The sequence below is a fragment of the Equus przewalskii genome, chromosome 28 (assembly GCF_037783145.1).
Source record: "Equus przewalskii isolate Varuska chromosome 28, EquPr2, whole genome shotgun sequence".
Taxonomy (NCBI): Eukaryota; Metazoa; Chordata; class Mammalia; order Perissodactyla; family Equidae; genus Equus; species Equus przewalskii.
The window spans coordinates 23016337-23038671 of NC_091858.1; the positions used below are offsets into that span (position 1 = coordinate 23016337).

Consider the following 22335-nt stretch of genomic DNA (forward strand, 5'->3'; position numbering starts at 1 on the left):
GAAATTCAGTTATTATACAGGGATCGAAGCTTTCAACACTGTATTTCCACTTAAGAGGGTGGTCTGAAATGAACACTGTATTCTGAATGAGTTGAAATGCTGGATGGTTTTCTGGGTGGACTGGCCATCACGAAGCTGCTCCTCCCATAAGACACTCACGCCGCCCCGGCTTAACATAAGGAGACCCAAGAAGCTCCCGTGGCTTTCTCCTCTCTGGGGACTGATGGAGAAGTCATCGCAGATGCGACGAACGCTTCTCAGACCAAGGGAGCAACTTCGCCTGGGAAGGTCTGACGATGTCAGCAGGAGCGATTTCCTGAATGGACGCAAGGAAACAGACCGGAGGGAATCCGGCTCCGCAAGCAGGGAAAAATCACGCGCATGGCACAAAACGACACCACAGAAAGTTCATCCCGCCTCTCTTCCCAGATCGAGACTTACCCAATCACGATCAGCCCCAGGCCTGGGTTCGCGTCCCCCTGGCCGGGCCCGGCGCCTCGAGGCCTGGGCGCCGCCGGGTGCGGTCCCCCGGGGCACGTCCCTTGCAGGCGACGGCCGGCCCCGCGTCCCCGCGCCCCCGAGCCCGCGGCCCCGCGCCCGCCCAGCCCTGCGCCCCCCGCCACTAGTCCTGCGCGTGCGGCCGCGGCGCGCCCGGCACCCGCGAGCCCGCAGCGGCGCGGCCAGGGGCGCTCCCAGCCGCGTCTACGCGGCCCATGGGCGCGGCTGTACGCGGGGGACCCCGGGCTGCTCCCCGCTCCGGATCCGCGCGCCCCGCCGGGGCCAGATCCCCGCGCACGCCTTTCCCTGCCTCTCCCCTGCCGCCGCGCCCTTTGGAGGCACCCCCTCTTCCCAAGGCTGGCCGGGCACCCCGCCCTGCCTGCCCTCCCCCTGCCCTCTGACCGCGGCCCGCCTTCCCAGGAACCCGACTCCGGAAAAGCACGCAGTCCCCCCTTCCTGTGGCCAAAGCCAGATTTCCTAATCCCGTGACCTGAGCTTTGGCCACAGGCCACTGGGCCTCCTGGCACCCGCCCTGCCGCCCTCTCTGCGCCTCCAGCGCGCGCGGGTCTGGTCTTTCCACTCCTTCCCTGGGGTCTGTCTGTCTGGGCGGCGGGGTCTGTCCAGACAGGTGTTTGCTGTCCGTAATTCTTCTACATAGAATTTTAATTAACAGAAAGAGCCCAGAACTACAGCAGGATTTCACCTGCCCGCCTTCGCCCATCAAACGGGGCGGGGGGGGGGGGGGGGGGCGGGGGAGGTAGGCAGAGAGAGGTTTAAAAACATTGAAGTCTCAGACCTGGGAAATGGCAGCTGCTAATCTGATTAACAGGAAGTCTAGGTCTAATTACGCAGCAAAGGTTGATTTCCTTTCATGGCATGGCTCTCCATCTTCAAATACACAGATGCTTTATCTCATGCAGTCCAATAACTTCTCTACAAACCAGACAGCGTAACTTCACTTTGGTTTATTCATGTATGCTTATTTCAATTTTGGAGTCACAATTATACGAGGACCAGAGTCATTGTGAGACAGCAAACTTACCAAGCCACCATTTTCATAAACTAAAAGAAATGAGTTAGCGGAAATGAAATACGTTTTCCAGGCAAGGTGTCAAAGGATGGACACTACATATGGCATGCCTTTCCCTACTAAAAGATTTTTAATAATTACAGTTTAAAAAGTGGATGTGGTTACCCGTTCTAACCCTGGCCTGCATATCCACTGTCCTCTGAGATCCGAGGCCAGCTAAGCCTGAACCCGGACAGACATGCCTGCCTGTGCCTTCTGCTCAGTTTCCCGCATTTACACAGTAAACCATGTCTGTTCGGATTATTAGTGAAAAATTCAGTCTATTTATTTTGAATCTGACTTTTAAAGGACAACCTTAAGCTGATGATAAGAAACCACTGCCAACAACAAAACAATAATCCATTTCTTGAACCAAGGATACCAGGAGCCTCACCACGTTTACAAATAATCAGTTTTAAAATGGTAAGTGGTTATAAATTCTAAAATGAATGAGACTTTAAATCCTGATACATATGTGTATGTGTGGGGATATGTGTTTGTATATATATGTGTATATGTTCGTGTGTGTCTGTATGCGGGGTGTGTGCATACTAATATATATATATACTAATATATATGTAAAGGGAACCATGACAGGGAAACAAAAGAAATAAAGAAAAATGTTATGATCCAAATATTTGCCAGTTGCTTTATATATATGTTACTTTGTTTAATTTTTTAACACCCATGCTAGGTAAATGCTGTTATCCAATTTTACTGATGAAACAAGGAAGGCAGAGACCTTAAGTAACATGTTCAAGGTCACTCATCAACTCATCAGCGTGTGTGTGTGTGTGTGTGTGTGTGTGTCTCCCAGGTTTCTATTACTACATAACAAACCACCCCAAATTTAGTGGATTAAAACAGCAGAACTTTTGATATGTTCACAATCCACAGAATTCAGGGATTCCAGCAGGACTGGGCTGGGTGGTTCTTCGGCTCCATGTGGCATTGACTGGGGTTACTCAGTGATATACAGCTGGCCACTGGGCTGATCTGCAGGGTCCAAGAAGGCTTCACTCATGTATTAGCTCCTTGGGGTAGAGGGATGGCTGGAAAGCTGGGCACAGCTGGGCCCCTCTCCCATATGGTCCTAAGACCTTTCCAAGCAGTCTCTCCAGCAGGTGGTCAGAATTCCTCCATGGCAGCTCAGGGCTCCAAGAAACCAAGGCAGAAGCTGTCAGCTCTATTAAAGGCTGGCCTGGAATGTGCATAGTGTCACTTCCACTGTGCTCTGTTATCAAAGCAGTCACAGATTCAAAGGGTTGGAAAATAGAACCCACCTCTGGACGGGAAGAATGTCAAAGAATTGGCAGACGTCTTTACTCTGCCAGAATGCACCTTGTGGCCACACATTATTTACACTCCTCTCACACGCACAGTATACTCAGGCCTCTCAAGGATCCCCTAAAATTTCATCCTCTCAACTACATCCAGGTGAGGATGAGGACACTCCTCCTTGGGGGCATTTCCTCTGGACCTGAAGACCTACGAACTAAAAGACAAGCCAACAACCTCCCACATGTCCAACAGACAAGAGTGAGACAGAGACAGATAAGGGCAGTTGACACTCCTGTTGGAAAGGAGGGGCAGTGGGAGGCACAGCCGTCACTGGTCCACGGCTGTTCGAACCCCAAGAAGGCTCATGTTTCCAGTTCCTTGATTAGGACCCACTTCTGCTCCCTGGCTCCTTCCCAGCTCTCAGGTCTCCCTTCTGGGCTCTTGCTTCCACCCGCTGAAGTCATCCTCAATGGCCAAGGTTTGCCAGTGAATAGGCTCTCAGCCTGCCTCCTTCCAGAAAAGGTTGAGAGGGGAGGAAAAAAAGTCTGTGACCCCTCTAGACCCAGCTGGAAGTACTTCCACCACTCTACCAATATAATCCTCTTATACAAATGTTGTGTTTTTCTTTGGATTTTACTGGAGTTCACTCCATTAGCCATAAGCCACAGTGACCTTTCTTTTGGGGACAGGTCCTTGGGGCAGCTGTGAGGCTGCTGTGGGACAGCAGCCTTAAGCCCCTAAATCTTCCTGAGGTTTTAATAAGCCGACCCTTTGGTTTCACATTTACCCCTGCCCAGGATTCCATCTTTGCATGGAAGTCATTTCTTAGTTTTGCCCAGAGAGACTATGATGTTGAAACAGTTTTATTTTCAAACCCAGCAAGTCTGGACTCTTTTCTATTTCATATGAATTCTTGAAAACTGGAAAGTTTTTAATTAATTAATTAATTATTTTTTTTATTGAGGTAACATTGGTTTATAACATATAAATTTCAGGTGTACATCATTATATTTCAATTTCTGTGTAGATCACACCATGTTCACCACCCAAAGATGAATTACCATCCGTCCCCACACACACGTGCGAATCACCCCTTTTGCCCTGCTCCCTACTCCCCTCCGTTCTGGTACCCACCAATCTAATCTCTGAATCTATGTGTTTGTTTGTTTGTTGTTGTTTTTATCTTCTATTTATAAGTGAGATCATACTGTATTTGACTTTCTTGCTCTGACTTATTTCATTTAGCATAATACCCTCAAGATCCATCTATGTTATTGCAAATGGCAAGATTTCATCTTTTTTATGGCTGAGTAGTATTCCATTGCATATATATACCACATCTTCTTTATCCATCATGGACAGTTCTTTCTTTAGTTCATCTCTCTCTTCTCTTAAATTTCAAAACCTAGAGCAATATTGCTCACTTGAAGATTAAAGTTAGAAAATCTTCTCATTGGATTGGTCTAGAGCAGTGCTCTCCAGTAGAAACATAATGTGAGCTACATGCATAATTTTGTTTTCTACTATCCACATTAATAAAGTTAAAAGAAACAGGTGAAATTAATTTTAACAATTTATTTTCTTTAATCTATCAAAAATATTATCATTTCAACATGTAACCAATATAAAAAATTATTAATGAGATATTTTAAATTCTTTTTTTTGGTATTGTCTTTGAAATCCAGTGTGCATTTTACACTTACAGCAGATCTCAATTTGGACTAGCCACATTGCAACTGCTCATTCACTACATGTGGCTAGTGGCCTATGTGCTAGACAGTAGCTCCAGATTATAAAATCCTTTGACTTTTATGTTTAACATCATTTAAACATTTTAAGACTCTATCCTTCTTAGCCAAGCCTGAAGTTGCATATTACATATGCAAGATATATATACATATACATACATATATATACACACACGCACACATTCTCTTCTCTCTCTCTATATGTATATATTCTTTTCTAAATACACACTTATTCCAAGTAGCAATCATGAACATCAACAATACACAGATAAATGCTTATCTGCATATCAGAACCAAACTACTGATCTTGACAGTTTATCCTTGAAGACACATTGAAATTTATATAGCCATACAAATGAAATTTTTTTCAAAAAAAATGAATTAAAAACGTTCTACATTTGAATATGATTAATAAAAGAAAAATATTTTTCTTAGCATCATTTGTAAATAAGGATAATAGGGCCTGCCTTAGCCTACTTTGGAGAATTCATTAGGATGAAATGAAATTGTGCACGGGATCACCCTCTGAAAATCTATTAGTAATGTAAAAACATATCAGACGTTATCAGCAAGATTTAACTTGCCTAAAAATTGACCCAATTTCAAATTCCAGCTCTGCCTTGCTCTAGTAATGCAATCCTGAGCTGGTAACTTAATTCTCTGAGCATAAATGGTCAAAAACAATTCTAACATTATTATCTTCCTTGTAGACTTGTGTGAATTAGAGGTGATTTTTGGAAAGTGCCTGTAGATGCATAACAAATTTTAACTTAAATTATTCCCCCTTTCAAACATTCCTCCTTTTAAAACATTGAGTTACTTAAACTGAGAATTTTTTTTAAAAGATTGAGTGAAGAATTCACCAGTGTTCATTTTATTATTATGCATCATAATATATAAAGGTTACACAGAATCTTTTATATTTACCCAATACAGGCATTCCTTCCTTTGCACAAGTATCATGTAAACTGAAACTTCTGTGTATCAAAACTGTGTCCTTGCTTTGCAAATATACACATATACACACGTATTTCCTGTCTCTGCCACAGAGCTGTCCCCAGTAGCAATGCACACACCTAGCACCTAGATACTGGTTTCTAAAACCATTCTCCAAAAAGCAAACTAGGGCTCTTTGGAGAAATGGATGATTCTGGGGCTAGGGCAGGGAAAATATAAGACATACTTGGAGTATCTTGTAGTGGCAGAAAAAGAGAAAGTGCTCAAAAAAACCCCACAAAAGAATGGGGCTTGTCAAAGGGACACAGGAGCCAACCCGAAAGAGCCTCGAATCGCCAAAGCTGGAACAATGTGAGTAACAAAATAAATAAGGTGTGCCGGACGCCATCCTGCAACTGCTGCAGCCCAGTGACACAGTTGGAGCACACGAAGCATGGGAGTTGCAAAGCCACCCCTGCAGGAACGGCCGAGGGTCCCCCTTGCTCAATCTGCTGTCAGTAGTTGCTGCCTTGGCTCTCTTCATGACGCTTGTGCTTACCCAGGGGAATCTGCTGGGAAAGGTGAATCCCACTGTAATAGATAAGACCCTCTTCTGACTAACACTCCTTCAACATCCCCAGGGCCCTGCCGAAGAAAGAGGGTTAAAGGGTCAGATGTCTCAGTGTGGAAGTTATATAAGAGGATGTGGGGACCTGTACGTGCCTGGTCTAAACGTACCTTGGCTCACATTTGCCCCAAGGCTTGTTCCGTCCTCCAACATAACCTGAGTCTCGCCCCCTGCAAAGAATACTGTAGAGATCTATAAATATTAACTGCACTTACCCAGAAAATGAAAAGAACAGCTCTTTCCCAAGACTGAATAAGGGAAATAACCTTTAAAAACTGCTGACGACCCAAATAAATTAAGGAAGTAAAATGATATCATGGGGAAAAATCAAGCTACTTCAGGGGAGAAAATAAATGTATCCCAGACACTTATGTAATCCTCAAAATATATATAAACGCACACTTGACAATAAAGACTTCAGACTTGCTTCCACCAACTTGGTGTGCAGTCTCATTCCCTTCGCCAACGCCATTCATCCCTCAGGAACCTGGACTCTGTTGGAGCTGGACTCCAACAAAGGGGGTATTGAATTATAATCGAAAGAACAAAAATAAATATCTGTGAGTCCATACTGATATAAATGAATGAACAAATAAATGGGGGGAAAGAGTTGAATCTCCCACAGAAGAATTCTAAATGCATTATGTACATGCTCCCAATCCAGGAGGTAGAGCTTAAACCCCACTTTCCCCATCCCTGAGTGTGGGCTTGATCCCAAAGAGCACACTATGGCAAGGGGAGAAAATAACTACAGGGGAAAAGCCTGACACGCACTCCCTCAGCCAGGTGACCAAGGTGAGCGTCCTCAGTGATGAGTCATGATGATAGCATGTCCCCTTAAGAAGATGTGACAAGAATGCCACTTCATCTCTACATGATATGGTATCCTGGATAGGATCTTCGAACAGAAGAAGGACATTGGGGAAAAAGTGGTTGTAATGGCTAATTTTAAACCGGTTGATTTTGAGTGAAAGAGATTACCCTCCACAGTGTGGGTGGACCTCATCCGATCAGCTGAAGGCCTTACGAGAACAAAGATTGACTTCCCTTAAGCAAGAAGGAATTCTGCCATCAGACTGCCTTTGGACTTGAAAGGCAGCTCTTCTCTGGGTCTCTGGCCTGCGGCGCCCCCTGCAGATTTTAGACTTACCAAGCCTCCAGAGTCACTTGAGCCAATTCCTTAAAGTAAACCTATCTGTCTCTCTCTCTCTCTTTCTCTGTCTGTATCTTTAAATATATCCCTGTCTATATAAGTCTATAAATACATGCATATAGATGTAGATACAGACTTACTATCCTATTGGTTTATTTCTCTGGAACTCTGACTAATCCACTTGTGAACTTGGAATGAAGTGTGGAGTTTAGTTAATACTGCATCAGTGTTGGTTCATTAGTCGTGACAAGTGTACCATCATAATATAAGATGTCAAAAATCGGGAGTAACTTTTCTGTTACTTTAAAACTGCACTAAAGTAAAAACTCTATTTAAAAAATGCTTGTGTTAAACTCCTCTGCATATTTAAATATATTTTACAAGTTAGTAACTACTTTCCAAGAAGACCAATACAATATTATGTTTGGGGGCTGGCCCGGTGGCGGAGCGGCTAAGTTCGCATGCTCCGCTTGGGCGGCCTGGGTTCGCCTGTTCGGATCCCGGCTGCGGACATGGCACCGCTTGGCAAGCCATGCTGTGGCAGGCGTCCCACATATAAAGCAGAGGAAGATGGGCACGGATGTTAGCTCAGGGCCAGTCTTCCTCAGCAAAAAGAGGAGGATTGGCAGATGTTAGCTCAGGGCTAATCTTCCTCAAAAAAAAAAAAATTAATTAAAAAAAACCCAAAAACAATATTATGTTTTATGTGAAGAGTATGATAATCTTAGAAAATGCTAGGTAAACTATGAAGTCCACAGCTTATATAAAATTAAAGAAAAATATGGAATTAATATATTATTTAACATAAATGTGAAGAACTCTTTTACCTAGGTGGTGAAATTTATAAGGACATTATTTTTAAAGGATTTAAAGAAATTACAGTAAGTTACAGCTGACATTAAATAATAACGAAAATGAGCTTTACATCCAATTTTTCTAAGAACAGCCCACGTGAAGCAAAATACTACTACATACCTGACTCACTTTGGGATTGAAATGCTTGCATGCAATACTGGAAGAAAACCACTAGATGGCACTCTTTTCCATCTTTTACCCCTTTGGAACCCACGTTCAGATGGATTTTAATACCATGCACGTTTTTTGCAAGATTTAGGATTTAGTGAATTTTCATTCCAGTACAGATGTAAAATCCTGTTTAGATCAGAAACCACTATTGCAGTGAACAATATTTAGTATGCACAGCCAACAGAAAGTGTCACGGTACTGGCATCTTCAATGGATGGAGTGCTTTCAATTTGGGAGGCAAATAGGGGCAGGTCAGGGACCAAATAGGGTCAGGGACCTACGTACCTTACTTCTGAACCTCAACACAATCCTGAAATGTGACTACTTTTTTCTATAAAAAAGGAAAACCAAGGGTCAGTAACATGAGGTAAATTACCAAGGGTAAACAGTTTTATCCAGATCTGTCCAGTCTGGCTTCAAAAGTTTACTCTTTCTAGGATTCATCTCAGATCTAATTTGCAGATTTCTGTTGAAGTTCCTTCCATCAGAAAGATGTTCTATGGACCTCGCTTATAGATATACCAAATATGCCCTATAACAATATTCACCAACATTTCTTGAATACTTACCACAACCTGGCCCCTGTTTTAAGCACTTGATACGTGTTAGTACATTTAAATGTCACAGCAATTCTTTGAAGGGGGGAATATTGTTGGTACTGTGCTGCAGATCAGTAAACTGAGGCACAAAGAAGCTGATGGCATGGCAGAGCCAACATTCAAACTTAAGCTGTTGGCAAAAAAGCTCATTCAACCCCATACTTCAATCTTTTATGCAGGGCATACCCCTCAACACCCTCTACACATAATATGGAGAAGCTCAAGCTCATTATATTTAGCAAAGAATATTTAAAAGTTTTAAAATTTAGAGGAATGCTGTCTCTGAGAAGAGAGAGTGGAAGGAAAAATTATTAGACTTTGAATATGATGAGTATGAAAAACTTAGAAAGGTCTACAGTTTGTATAACATTATAGAAGGATATAGAATTAGCATATTATTCAAAATTTTTAAAAAACCTAAGTTGGTTATTTAGAAACTCAACAATTTCTTTTCTTTTTTTTATAAAGATTGGAACCTGAGCTAACAACTGTTGTCAATCCTTTTTTTTTTCTTTTGCTCCTCAAAGCCCCTCAGTACACAGTTGTATATTCTAGTTGTAGGTCCCACTAGTTGTGCTGTGTGGTGCACCGCCCCAGCACGACCCAACGAGCAGTGCCATGTCTGCACCCAGGATCCGAACCGGTGAAACCCCCGGAGGCTGAAGCAGAGTGCGCAAATTTAACCTCTGGCCACAGGGCCGGCCCCCCAACAATTTCTAAATAACTGATGAAATCTGTCAAGGACAATAAAGATTAGGTAAGATCGTAAGAAATTGCCAACTTTATACTGTTTTCTGAACCAGAAAAACAGAAATTTTATGTTTCAACTTAATACAATGAATAAATAGGCTCAATAACATTCTTTAATCCTCAATATTTTTTTCTAACTTCTAGGCATTTATTTTACCATACTTTTACCAGTAGGAAGTGAAAGAAAGAACCAACAGGCCAAAAACTGTTTTATAAATATTTTTTAAAAAGAATCCATCAGAATTTCAAAGCGAAAACAACTTATTCTATGGAGAGTTTAATTTCCCAAACTGCAACATCAATATAGACAAATTTTCCAAAAAAGTACTTCTTAATGTTTGATTTCACTTACTCTTTCAATTAGTAGAGCAGAAAATGAAGGCTTTGTAATAATTGCTGGTTCACTATTATAAGTTTCCATTTCATTTCATGTAATTGAAATATTAAAATATGGTTGATCCTCATTATCTGTGGATCCATATTTGCGAATTCACCTACTTGTTACAATTTCTTTGTTCCCTCAAAATCAGTACTCGGTAGCTCTCAGGCTAATTTGTGGACATGTGTAGAGCAGCAAAAAGTCTGAGTGGCCTGAAGCACACACTCTCAGCCGAGGTGGCACAAGGCGACGCTCTACCTTCTTGTTTCAGTTCTCAGTCTATAAACAAGTGTCCTTTTGGTGGTCTATTTAGGGCCATGTTTTTGCATTTTTGTGCTTTCAGTTGGTGATTTCGCTGTCTAAAATGGCCTCCACTCGTAGTGCTGAAGTGCTGCCTGGTGTCCCTGAGCCCGAGAAGGCTGCGGCAGGCCTCGTGGAAGAAACGTGTGTCTTACAGAAGCTCCCTTTAGGCATGGGTTACAGTGCCCTTGGCCATGAGTTCAAGTTAATGAGTAAACAGTATATAGCAAATAATTGTCTTTAAATAGAAACACGTAAAACAAGATTATGTATTGATCGGTTGATGAAAATGTTGAGACTAGAGTCTCACAGGAACCCACTCCCGCGTTGCCTCTAGAAGCACTGATTCAGGATTCGCTATTTCAGCGTTTGCAGAGACTTTACAGAACACAACTACCACGAATAAGGAGAATTAAATATATTAGCTTTACCGTTGCTCATATTTATATATATAACATTACTATAAAATGTCTCCATAAATCTATTATTTAACTTCAAAACTGTATTATAATATCACAAACAGAATTTCAGAATACTGGAATTGGGAGATATTTACCTCCAAGTCTAAAGTATAAAATCTGGGCGCACAAGGCAAAGGGGCTGTACCCACGGCTTCTGTTCATGCTGCCTTTTGCTTCTCAGATTATAGTCTGATTCAGGGTTCTCAACTTTTAACACACATCAGAATCACCTGAGAGCTTGTTAAAACCTGAGAGCTTGGGCCCCACCAAGAGTTTCTGATTCAGTAGGTCTGGGATGGGTGAGAATTTGGATTTCTCACAATTCCCAGGTGCTACTGGTGCTGCTGGCTCAGGATGGCACCTTGAGAACCACGGCTGCAATTCATCAGTTTTACAATTCTAACCCATTCAGACTCCTACCCCACGTCCCCCCAAAAGCCCAGGAATCGTGTCCGGCTTTGTCTTGTACCCTAGTCCCAGCACATAATAGACCTCTAGTCAGTATTGGAAGGAAAAGAGGAATTCATCAAACCTTCATATTTCAGAGGAGAAAAGCGAGGTCCCTGAGTGGCTGACCATGACTGCTCAGTGCAGACCAGGGACCAGGACCCCAGATTCCTGCAAACATCAGCACAGGGAGCAGTTGGTCAGGCTTTCTGTTACAATGTTGAATTGTCCGCATGAGTGAAAATCCACTGTATGTCTGGGTGCGGACACTTGCAGAAGAGCACCCTTTCCAAATGCAGGTGACAGCAATGAAACAGTCTGACTCTGTGGCAAGGCAAGATACCCAGGAAAAACCTCGGTCTGATTAAAGGAGGCACTTGGGGGAACACAAAAGAGTTTCCTTTTTCCTTTGTGCTCCAAGGCACTCAGTTGACCAAAGCAGAAAGAAGAACTAAGACCGCCAGACAGTCTCGGGATGGCTGTGTTCTTGCTGGTTGCCTCAGACACCCATAAAAGGCAACAGCCTGATCTTACTCTAGCCACCGCAGCACGGAGCACAGAGTCAGGCAGGAAAACGCTTCACAGACAACTTTACTCCTATTTTAGACCCAGACAAATGCCAGCCTAGACTTCCAGTTCCCAGTTCCTCATGTAAGGAACCTGGAAGTTGCCACTCCATCCGAACAACAAGTAAAAGGCTGAACAAACCGAAAAATCAACAACTCTTAGATGTATCAGAGAAGGGAGGTCATGGAGCAAACTCCTGCCCCCAGAATTGGAGAGGCAGACACACAACTTACTGGAGCAAAATCCTGCATGGAAACCAGTGCCAGAGTAGGAAAACCTGAACTGTAATTGACAAATTACTAGAGGCTCAGTAGGGACAAGGCTGAGAGTTAAAAACTCCAGGGATCCCTATTCATAGGGGGCCTCCATGCTTTCGTGAGTTTTATCTCCAGGAGCTCAACCAAGTTCTCACAATAAAAGTCAGAAAAAAATCCCCTTGTGCTTCCAGCAGGCAGAGGAGAAAAGGAACCATTTTGAAATATGCCAGAGTGCTCTGTTCTTCTTAACAAGGTCTGCCGTCAGGAGAAACTATTTCACCACAGCCTAACCTGCTGGGGTTCTATCAGAGCCTGACTCACATGGGGGAAAGGAAATACCCAACTCCAGCCCCCTCTAGCCATCCTGTCCCACCTAAGGGGTGGAGGGAAGGAAACTGAGAATTCATAGTCCAGAAGGCTAGGCTCAATAAAAGCGAGACCTAATCACAGAACTATAGAACACTTCCCTCCCCTGACAACTTGCCACCATATTACTAAAGGACTATTTATGGTAGTTCCTTTAACCAAGTATATCTTGTTGACTATCAAGAAAAAGTTATAAGGCATACTGAAATGTAAAAAACAGTTTGAAGAGACAGAGCAAGCAACAGTACCAGACATCAGGGAAGTTGGAATAATGGGACCGAGAATTTAAAATAGCTATGATTAATATGCTAAGGACTCTAACAGATAAAGTACACAGCACGCAAGAACAGATGGGCAATGTAAGCAGAGAGATCGAAATTCTAAGAAAGAACCAGAAAGAAATGCTGGAGATCAAAAACACTGTAACAGAAATTAAGAATGCCTTTGATGGGACACCACTGATGGAAGAAACTCTGAGCTTGAGGATATATCAACAGAAACTTCCAAAATGGAAAGGCAAAGAGAACAAAAATGGAAAAAATCAGAACAGAATACCTAAGATGTATGGGACAACTACAAAAGGGGTATACATGTAATGGGAATACCAGAAGGAGAAGAAAGAAAGAAAGGAATAGAAGAAATATTTAAAACAATAATGACTGAGAATTTCCCCAAATTAATGTCAGAAATCAAACCACAGATTCAGGAAGCTCAGAGAACACCAAGCAGGATAAACGCCCCCCAAAAACTACACCTAAGTATATCATATTCAAAGTTCAGAAAAATAAAAGATTAAAAAAACCCTGAAAGAAGCCAGAGGGGGAGAAAAGCTTACCAATACAGGAGCAAAGATAAGAATTACAACTGACTTCTCTCCAGAAACCACGCAAGCAAGGAGAGAATAAAATATTTAAAGTGATGAGAGAAAAACTCACCAATCTAGAATTCTATACTCTGAAAAATTATCCTTCAAAAGTGAGGGAGAAATACTTTCTCAGGGAAACAAAAATTGAGAAAAATTGTTGCCAGTAGACTTGCCTTGAAGAAATGTTGAAAGAAGTTAAGAGAGAAAGAAAATAATATAGGTCAAAGTTTGGATCTGCCTAAAGAAGAGAAGAACATTGAAGGAGGAATAAATGAAGTTAACATAAAAACTTATTTTCTGGGGCTGGCCCCGTGGCCGAGTGGTTAAGTTCGTGCACCCCACTGCAGGCGGCCCAGTGTTTCATTGGTTCGAATCCTGGGCGCAGACATGGCACTGCTCATCAAGCCACGCTGAGGCAGCATCCCACATGCCACAACTAGAAGGACCCACAATGAAGAATATGCAACTATGTACTGGGGGACTTTGGGGAGAAAAAGGAAAAAATAAAATCTTTAAAAAAAAAACTTATTTTCTTCTTGTTCTTTATTGGCCTAACAAAAAACAGTTTCTTGCAAATAATATCATCAACAATGTATTTGATTATGTATGCTTATTATACATCTTATGCATATGTGCATATATATATCTTATATATGCTTTTATATAAGTGAAATAAATGACAGCAATGACACAAGGCACAGATGGGAGTTATTATGACTATTTTGTTATTATTAGGTACTCACACTACTCATGAAATGGTATAACAGACTTGAAAATGGATCTGGATTAGTTGTAAATGTGTATTGTAAACTCTAGGACAACCACTAAAAAAAGTAAAATATATATACATATATATAATTGATATGCAAAGAAAGGAGAGAAAATGGAATCATAGAAAATATTCAATTAAAACCACAAAAGGTAGAAAAATTGTTGAAGACAAAATAGTATTAAAGAGCAAGGGCAAGAAATAGAAAATAGTAACAAATATGGTAGCTACTAATCCAACTATATCAAATAGTCATTTTGAATGCCAGTGGTCTAAATGCACCAATTAAAAGACAGGGATTGTCAAAGTGCATCAAAAAATCAAGACCCAACTATATGTTGTCTACAAGAAAACCTCTTTAAATATGAAGATGTGTAGATTTAAAGTAAATGGATGGCAAAAGATAGACCATACTAACACTAATCAAAAGAAAGCAGGTATAGCTCTGTTAATTTTAAACAGAGCAGACTTCAAAGCAAGGAAACTCATCAGGGATAAAAAAGAGCATTACATAACGATAAAGGGGTTAATTCTCCAAGAAGACATAACAATCTTCAATGTGCATGCACCTAAGAACACAGCATCAAAATAAGTAACCCTAACCCTAACCCTAACTCTAAGTAAAGCAAAAACTGATAGAACTGCAAGGACTGATGGATGCATCCACTATTTTAGTTGGAGACTTCAACACCCGTCTATCAAAAATGAATAGTTCTGGCAAGTAGAAAATGAGTAAGGACATGGGTAAACCCAACACCACCACCAATCAAGTGGATATAATTGACACCTATAGACTAAAGAATAAAACAATTCTAATGAATAAGAAAGCATTGTATCATAGTTTAACTGGTAACGTTTTTCTTTTTAGTGGAATGGAAAATAATAGTGTAGCTTTAATCAATCGCATTGTAGATTCAGTGAAATTCAGTAACTCCTGATTTTGAAATATAGTCTTTTTCAGTATTGATGGCTTAATTTGCTGAAATGGATAATAGATCTGCAAGGATTTGCCCTTTATTAAAAAGCAGCATAAACTAGAAAATCATACTGTACCAGGGTAATTTGTCAAAGGATTAACATTCCTGGTTCTTTGCTGTGGAAATACTATGTTTACCTGTGTTTCTAAGCCTTAAACTGTAACTATTTAGGTTTTTGTCTTCCAACCTTTTACACAGATAATAACCTAGGAAGAGAAGCTAAATTCAACTCAAAAACAAATTCCAAAGGACTTCCTATCCAACAGTTAATTACAATTACAGGGCCTTACAAAGCTGTTTTGGGGTAATGAAAAACCTTCCAGTAAATAGTCTCTGCATTAACTAAGTTCTTAATTTTAACATAATGTAATCTACCAATCTTTTCTTTCTGCTTAGCATTTTTTTGTCCTATTTAAGAGATCTTTGCCTATCCCCAATATCCCCATCTCCTATATTTTCTTCTAGAAGCTTCACAGGTTTTCTTTCCATATTTAGATCTACAAGTCACTGGAAATTTTTCTGCATGAAATGTGACATAGGTGATTAAGTTTCTTTTATTTCTTTAAGGATACACAATTGATTCTGCACTATTTGTTGAAAAGACCATCTTTTCACCATTATCTGCAATGCCAGCTTTGCAACAAACATCCATATACTTACAGGTCTATTTCTGTAAGTACTGGCCTACTTGTCTATCTTTGCATCGGTAACACACTGTCTTATTTACTGTAACTTTATAATAAATTTGATAGCCTTTAGAGTAATTATCGTGTTGTTCAATTTTTTCTACGTATCTTCTATTAATTGTTGTGAAAGTTATGTTAAAATCTTCCACAATGATTTTGGATTTGCTTATTTCTTCTTTGAGCTCTGTCAGTTGTTGTAGATACAGATAGACACATAATTTCTTCGTAAACTCAAATTTTAGATTCTTTTTCTGGAGTCAAATAGGCTCTTCACTGTTCACGAGGTTATTTCTGAGTTGTAAACTTATCTCCTCCTCATGTATGGTAATCCCTATCTTCCCCCATTCAATCTTGGCTGCCACAATCAGACAGAAAGCACGAGAACACTTTTTTCTTGCATCTGTGGTAGAAACCTGAACAGCAGATATTAACTGTTCCAGGTCTGTCAAAAATAGATGCATCTTTATATATTTTTGGAACTATGTTATTGATGCCTCTATATTTAGAATTTTCCTATCTTCTAATTAATTGGCCCTTTCGTTTTAATAAAATGGCCCCTGTTACCTCCACTAATGCTTCTGATTTTAAAGTCTACTTGATTTGATATTATTAGAGCTAAGCAGCTTTCCTTTCATTAGAATTTGCACATACAAACACTTCACCCATACATTTGTATTCAACATTTCTGTATTCTTACATTTAAACTGTGTCTTTGATAACATGTAGTTGCTTACAGCTTAAATTCAGAGGGGATTAAATTTGTATAGCAAACTGGGCTGAGGGCTGTGGCAATCCCAAATCACCTTGATCCAATCAGGAATTAAGAAGATCGAAATCTAGGTCTCAGTCCCTGTGAGGCCGGTCTGTTTCCAGTTTCCCCTTACTCCTGCGTGTTGTTTTTATTTACTGTCCTGCTTTTTCAGTTGAACTCAGGTGGTGGTTTGTCTGAAACAATCTTATTTGCCATTGTAGGGAGTAGAACTAAGGAAATCTTTGTAGTGAAATACTGCACAACGTTTGATATAAATCACCATTCATCTCCCAAGGGAATCATTGGTAAAAAACACATTTTTTCCCTGATGCGTTAATGCAAGAATAATTCACTAATTCTTTATGGCGAAAACAGGGTTGCATCCTGCTTCATGGTCAGCTTCAGGCAAAAACAGTGGTTTCCAACAACGACAAGTATATGGATCAGAAGTGTCTTTGGAGTACCCACACACGAGATGGTAAACTCAAAGTGTCAGTATTAAGGAAATGAATTCCCCAGTGAAAAGCCATCTTGGCCTTGCATTTTTGGCATATTCAGCAAGGACATGCAGAAGTATAAAAGACCCATGGGGAACTGTCTCCCTCCTCATTAATCCCATTTTCCCAAAGGTGAAGACAAGAAAATTGCCAATAACTCACAGAATCTTTTAAACTATATTAACTGACAAACACATTTGGACAAAAATAAGCCTTGAGCATCTTTTGAAAAATCAGGTAATAGCAATTCACAGCGTTTTCATGGCCAATTTTTTTGCAAGTTTGGGCAGGTCCTCCTTCCTAGTCTGTCTTATTCTGGAAGCTCCACTGAAAACTGTCCATCATGGGTGACCCTGCTGGTATTTGAAATATGGGTGGCAGAGCTTTCAGCATCACAGCAACATGCAGCTGCCACAGTATAACAGACAGACGGGTAGGCTGGTTCCCCGATCGGGAAATGAACCCAGGCCACCACAGTGAGCACGTCAGATCTTAACTACTAGACCAGCAGAGCTGACTGAGGTAACACATATCCACAGAGAAATGGGGTAAAAACAGCTCCAACTCCATTTCACTCCTGGGAACGAACGGCTGTAACAAGAACAAAATAGGTGATCTTTGAAGTATTGGGGAAGGGGCTGAACTTCTCCCACTAGACAGCTAGGGCTGCTACCTGTGTTAATGCTAACTCGATATCAGAATGCGCTAGCGTTGAACTCAGAGACACGGCCTATGGATACAAATATCTTTTATTTTCTAAAAGAACATTCTCCTACATAACTCTAATACTGTATTGTATCTAAGGAAATCAATAATAACTTCCTAAGACTATCTAATACTCATTCCGTTATTCACTCCACAATTGTCCCAAATGTCTTTTACAGCTATATTTTAAAATTAGCATCCAATCAAGGTTCCACATTTTAAACTGTTCTCACATCTCTTTAGTCTATTTTAACCTAGGAAGAAAATGATTCTTCCATGTTTCCTCTGACCCCCCAATGACATTGACTGTTTAAAGGAGTGCAAACCATTTATCCTGTGGAATATACTATGTTTTAAATTTGTCTTATTGTTTTCTTACCAACAGTTTTATTTTAAACTCCTTTATAACATCTTTTTTAAATGTATAAATATCTTATCAGAAATTTTCTCACTTAATATGAAGATATAATAGGGAGGAGTGAGCACTTAACGAAAGAAAAAGGAAAACAAGTATTGGCTATTTGGTTTTCCCTGGTAGGCGGGACAGGTGTGGTTCCAGCCAAGAGGTCAATGTCTCGGTAAGGTCACGGGGGTCGGCGTAAGTTGGCAGCACAGTTAACAGAGAATCCACAGAGAGAGATCGTAGGGGAGCTTAAGTCAAGTTCTCAGGAGCTTTGAGGGTTAAACCAAGAGCCAAATTGACTCATCAAGTCCAAGGTTATACTCCACGACAAGGTTAAGACACAGACAGAAGGATTAGAAGCAGAATTGTAATGAAGTCACAAGAGAGAACAGGGTAGAAAGACAACTGCTGGATAGCAGACAACAACACAAGGTTCATTTTTTCAGCCCAAAACTAGGTGGTGTGAATGTGTGAGGCAGCCTGTTATAACAGGCACAGTGCATGTTTGCGTATATTGGAATTTAGTAATTGACATCAATATTTCTTTTACATCTTGAATAGAGTGCCATGATTTCTTTCAATGTAATCCTGAAATGCTCCATTAAAAGAGACTTCATTATAAGGAACTGAAGTTAATGATTAATTTAAAAATGGTCACTTAATGAATCTTTAAAATAACAAGTATCTCATTATTAGATGTTTTTAGATCATCAAAATTACATGATTTATATCAGAAATCAACAGGCAAGAAAGATCCAAAATGTTAAATGTCATGTGAAAGAAATATACTCATTAAATAAACATGAATATAAGTCCCTGGGAGGATTACGGTTGTCAATATTTAATTATAAGCCTTCTTTTAAACCCTTAAGTGAAACATCTAATTAAAGAAATGTTAATGTGGAGCTATCTCTTTTCCCCTAGAAAGGGCCACATCTACTTGCTTCTTCTCCATCCTTTTCTAGTAAGACAAAGCTTGCTAATTATCTGCCTTACTAGGATGAATAAAATATTTGATTTGCTTTAAATATATACAAAATAATTTACAATAAACATATATATAATAAACTAGAAGAGAGTTGACAAAACTAATGCTTTCTTTTAAAGAAGTCATGCCTTTACGATAAAGTCCTCTGCTCTCTGTACTGCAAAATGGACAAAAGTAAGCTTTAAATTTGGTCTCCTCGTCAGGATTAACAGGAACTTTATTCTCAGAAAGATAGTTTTAGATTACTTATTAACATTATTTTTATTTATCAAATTTATTTTTACTGGAAAGAGTATAATTTCTTAGAGTAAATTTGTCCCAGGAAAAATACCACCAATTGGCTTAGAAGTACATTTTAGCCCTCATTACCATCTTAAACAATTCGTTAAAAACACTTGGTTACACATATGTGTGGATGATATACATTGACTGCCTGGATTTGAATCTCACACTTTCCACATATCGCCATGTGCAACTAGACAATTTTTTTCCCTTTATAAGCCTCAATTTATGCATCTGTAAAATGGAAATAATATTCTGACTTTGCAGGTTTGTTTTGGAAATTCATATAATGTCTGTGGAACATGCAGCATTTGGTATCTCGTAGACTTGGAAATATTAGTTGTTATTTCAAATGCCGAGAACCTTGACTTTGCCAAATACTACATATTTGAGCAATGTTCACATCAACCTGCGAGACATGCTTACAAAAAATGCTAAAACTAGTAAGGAAGACCAAGGTCTGACTGATACAGACCTTTTCTTGAGAAGATATCATCTGCTTCTTTAAAATATACTTCATATACTAAAGTTAAATTCTCTAGGACCTATTTTTATGCATTAATTTAGCAATGAAATTACTCTTTTTTTAGGGGGTGGGGTTCATTTTATTCAATGTACTGTTAATTCAACTGGATTGTGAAAAGTTCTGCATATACATGAATGGTTTCTAAGACTTCACTGCTTGATGTTAGGAATTTGAATGAAATGTTTCATTTTTAAATAAATCCCTATTTTAACCTTCTGTGCACCTAGTGACATTCTCTGAAATATAATTATTAGCATTAAAAGCCTGATATAAATCATCAGTTTCCAAGGTGGGGTTTGTCCTCATCCTCGTTATTGGCATTACAATACATTTAAGATGACAATGACCAGAAGAATATATGTATATATGCATAGGAGAACATTTAATTTAGTTCAACTTAGCCTTAATAATCTGTTTATTAAACAACAGTAGGGAAAGTCAGCTTGACCGTTTTTCTTGTCATTGCCAAAATCTATCAGCTTCTTTTCCAAGTTCACAACTGGATATTTAAATCATTTCAAAGGCTTTATTTAGTTTCTGTGCTTTCTTAAGAATGTGTCTTCATTGACTTTTTCTCTCAAGAATGAAGGGGCAAGTTTTGAATGTTTTCAATACGTATTTAGTGGATAGCATTTATTGGTTTATATATAATACCAGTATTCCTAGGCCCAAAAAACATTCAGATAATTTTTGCTACAAAGCAACATTGTTGCTTATGGATTGGAAAATTATTCAAATCCAAAGAGGTACATGATTGGCTGTTGTTGAATGAAACAAATATCTGCACTGCACTGATGAGGGAAAACAAAAAAGAGCATTTTGTGCATGTGAAGGATTTGTGGCAGAGAATTTTTCAGTGTTAACTCATACTCTTCCCTAGTGTTTTCTTCTCCTTTGTCCCTTCCCACATTGAGTAATCCAAGGTTTGTTTGCCTTTTGCTTCAGAGAACAGAGAATGCCATAGGTTTTTTTCCCATTGATTTTTACGAGGTTGTTTTAAGCCTAAACCTACAAGATTGGCATGAATTTTTAGCATAGGAAAAGATCTAGGAAGAAACATCTATCAGGGAAGTTCTTCCCAACCCTCAGAAGGGAAACGGATTCCCTGAAATGGGGAGATTCTGCAGGCTCAGATTTCCTATGCTGAGAAAGAGAATCTCAGGGAGGTGAGGTCAGGGAATAAGCAGGTGAGACTGGAGGGGACCGACAAATCGAAATAGTCCATCCGGGACACTGCACCCTACGGAAGGCGCCCGGCCGGAGGTCGACTGGGGGCTGAAATCTAGCCAGCCCTTCACGTGGTTTGCACCATGGCGCACTAATGAGCCTCCTTCAAGAAGGAGCGTCTTTTCCCATTCCATGGGCTGGTGGGGCCCTGAATCAGGCATTCAGCACCAGGGAGTTCCTAGAGGATGTCTTCTGGGAAACTGTGATTCAGAGGTACCAAATTCAAATCTCCGGTGAGCTAGATGAGGTGGAGGTTGACCTAAGATATGTCTGTGGGGTAAGGGATCAGAGGAGACCGGTGCCCTGATCCTTCAGTAGAGCCTGGGTAAGGTGGCAGGATCTCAGAGAAAAGAAACCCACGTCAGCCCCCCAAAATGAAGCTTAAACCTAAGACAAGGATGGGAGAAATCCCAGATAACTGAGTTTGAGTTTCTTCCACTTTGGTAGAACATGAACTTCAAATGGAAATTAAACTTAAAATCTGGAAAGTTTCCTCATGGAGCATAAGATCACTGCCCTTATTATGACATGATTCCTTCCTATGCAGTTCAGAAGGGATTAATACAGCATGATCATCTGTGCGTCTTAAGCAAGGGACTCTTCCTAAAGATAGACTGCAGACTGGCAGCGAGAGAAGAGAGCATGTCCTTTCTGTAAATTTCCTGTCAAAAGTTCATTTTCATTTGGAAATTATCTGTATTTGCATCTTATCCCTTATGAGGAAATTGTCATTAAGGGTTGTGAATGAATTATGAGAATTACGATGGGACATAGCTATAGGCCTTGTTGTTAGTGCCGTCAAGTGGATTCAGACTCCTAGCAATCCTGTGGACAGCAGAGCGGAACCCTGCCTGGTCTTTTTGCGCCATCTTCTCACCTTCCAGCGCTGTATCAGACAGCACTCCGCTGCTGTTCATAGGGTTTTCGTGGACAATTTTTCAGAAGCGGGTGACCAGATCCTTCTTCCTAGTCTGTTTTAGGCTGGAGGCTCCGCTGAAACCTCTCCACCACGGGTGACCCTGATGGTATTTGAAACGGTGTCACAGCTTTCAGCATCACAGCAACATGCAGCTGCCACAGGATGACCACTGACAGACCAGTGGGGTGGTTCCCTGATGGGGAAATGAACCCAGGCCGTGGTGGTGAAAACACTGGGTCGTAACCACTGGACCACCAGGGCTGGCTGCCATTAGC

General features: G+C 40.4%; 1 protein-coding gene and 1 non-coding gene across 4 annotated transcripts in view; both read right to left on the minus strand.

Moving 5' to 3' along the window:
* The window catches only part of FAM149A (family with sequence similarity 149 member A), a 54788-nt gene that overhangs the window by 24655 nt on the left and 7798 nt on the right, over window positions 1-22335 (minus strand). Inside the window, exon 1 of one of the 3 annotated variants that reach the window (XM_008530797.2) lies at window positions 442-882. The exons of 1 other annotated variant lie outside the window; for it this stretch is intronic. The gene's annotated coding sequence lies outside the window, so the exon portion shown is untranslated. Of the gene's footprint in view, window positions 1-441; window positions 883-22335 lie in introns of those variants that run through there. One more of the 3 variants, XM_070598988.1, reaches the window with a different exon arrangement.
* LOC139080162 (small nucleolar RNA SNORA31) lies at window positions 16092-16223 on the minus strand. The gene has a single exon (XR_011534442.1). It is a non-coding gene; the product is annotated as a small nucleolar RNA SNORA31 (small nucleolar RNA).